The sequence below is a fragment of the Capsicum annuum genome, chromosome 10, assembly GCF_002878395.1.
Source record: "Capsicum annuum cultivar UCD-10X-F1 chromosome 10, UCD10Xv1.1, whole genome shotgun sequence".
Classification (NCBI taxonomy): domain Eukaryota; kingdom Viridiplantae; phylum Streptophyta; class Magnoliopsida; order Solanales; family Solanaceae; genus Capsicum; species Capsicum annuum.
Window position 1 is genome coordinate 19,801,170 of NC_061120.1, and position 2,246 is coordinate 19,803,415.

Consider the following 2,246-nt stretch of genomic DNA (forward strand, 5'->3'; position numbering starts at 1 on the left):
TGAGTCCAACAAATTGCCAAGAAGAAAGCACTGCAAAAAGATGCGATAGCATGATGCTCATCAAATCACATACCACCAAACTTAGCCTAATCGAATGATGCTCATCAAATCACATACCACCAAACTTAGCCTAATCGAGGAATGGGGAAAGGAGTATCATATTACAAGACCCTGGGAGCTGCTATGTATATATGTTTACAAGAGAACAATGAGAAAATGAACTGTACAAGTATAAAGATATGTACATTGAACACACAATACAGTTCCACCATGATGGTCAATTATAAGCGTCTTTCTTCAAGTAATTGAACTGTACAATACCAATAGGACAGAAACAAACTGAACAAGTCAATAATGAAAGTCAAATTTTACCAAAAATTCGGATTCGGGATCAAAATAATTCAATAAATACATTAACAGATGTCTTTACATAACCATAATTAATCTCCACAAAGTTTAGTGACTACAACATCATTTGATACAAACATTAACATTAGCCCTGCTCAACATTACACATTCATGGATCCTCTTCCATTACCTTTTCTTTACAAGGACCATAAGCTCTACTAAAAACAATATAGCAGAGTGTGTTAATCGAACTAAATCCTGCAAGAATCAGATAATAGTAGTCGTAATGGCCCTTGTTTATATTGCTTGATATCCAACTCTCTTGCCCTTCTCTTTTGGTTAAGTCTTAGATGGTATTCATTAAAAAGATTCCCACTCCCGTACCAAGTCCTATTAGAGAAGCAGCAATACTTGACATGCTTCTAGGAAATTCTAATATATAAAATTCGTTTTGGTCGATGGCGTTCAAGGCCTCTGCAAAGCCAGTAAGACAATTCTGAGGAAGTAGCCACACTGTTGACATAGGGATAACACCTTTCGGATCATCAGAGTGCCCATTCTTGACTGTAATACTTCTCCGGACACCTTTCAGGACTGCCACCACTAAGACTAAAAGGAAGGAAAGAACTAAACCAAACCCCATTCTCTCTTTTGTGATGAAATAAGCAGGGTTCCCAGTCAATTTTGATGCAACGAGAAGAATCAAATAGTCATAGAGGACAATCCAAAGTATACCAGAGATGACAACAAAGATGCCAAATGAGGCAGCTGGGATTTCAAAGGTTGAACTAATATGTCAATCCATGGTATTCGCTTGAAGTACTGGAAAAGAGCTCTGGCTTATATTTATGGCCAATACAGCCCCTGTCAACAAGATTTGAACAACTTTGAGCAATGCTTTAAGCTCCTCTACTTGATCTACAGTGCAAAGACTCCAAGGATCTGTTGCTTCTCCATCTGGGCTCAAGTCTAGCTGAGGATCCTGCACAATGCAAGCTTTATTCAGAAACCTAAAGGTGATGAATTGAAGTCAAAATGCAATATGAACAAGTTCATAAGGACTAGGAAAACCATCCAAAAGCATCATGGATTTTGAATAACATGACAAGAGGTCTCTTTAAACAACAAAAACTTGAATCAGTATCACATTGATTTATCAGCTCGCACAGGTTAAAACAATGAACTCCACAATTTCCTATAGAGGTGAGAGAAGAGCAACAGCTATAAAATGATGGATCAAATAATAGCTTAATTCAGGACGAAAAAACATACAGGCTAAATAAACAAACAACCATTTACCATTACAAGCATACACAACAATTATAATGACCAATAGAAAAGCAAATGATTGGTAAGAATGGAGTTACCTTAATTTATCACTTGGAAGAACAATGCTTGATTCTTTTTTTCTGATGGTATAGTATATCTGTACTCTCTAACGACAATCCGAGACATCTATTTTCATAAGCAGCTACATCCACTTGAAAAAGGCAGTGATTAAGCTCGATTTAGGCTTCAGCTTCACGTAGAATGGAGTACCCAAATAAATTGAAAGAGTTGCAAACAACATTAGCAAAATAGGAGCTCCAAAACCTAAAGCCCACTCCATGTTGACTTGGATGTAAACAAGACACGTAAGAGCAACTACGAAAGACAACGCGTACGAGGCATAGTACCAGCTGAAGTATCTCTTCATTGTACACTCATTTTCTTGATATGCTTCCTGTTTTAATTGATCAGAACCAAATACAAGAAAGTTGCTCAATTTTCAACACAAATGAAGCTAAAACACAAATGGGGTCCCCTATATTCTTGAAAATTCACGAAAATTACTCAATTTTCGACACAAATGAAGCAAAACATGTACAAAGAATCAATCTTTAAACACTTAAAGAGTT

At 36.6% G+C, this 2,246-nt stretch overlaps 1 pseudogene; it reads right to left on the reverse strand.

Moving 5' to 3' along the window:
• Positions 1–384: 384 nt before the first annotated feature.
• Positions 385–2,044, reverse strand: LOC107844186 (annotated as a pseudogene).
• Between the last annotated feature and the right edge of the window lie 202 nt (positions 2,045–2,246).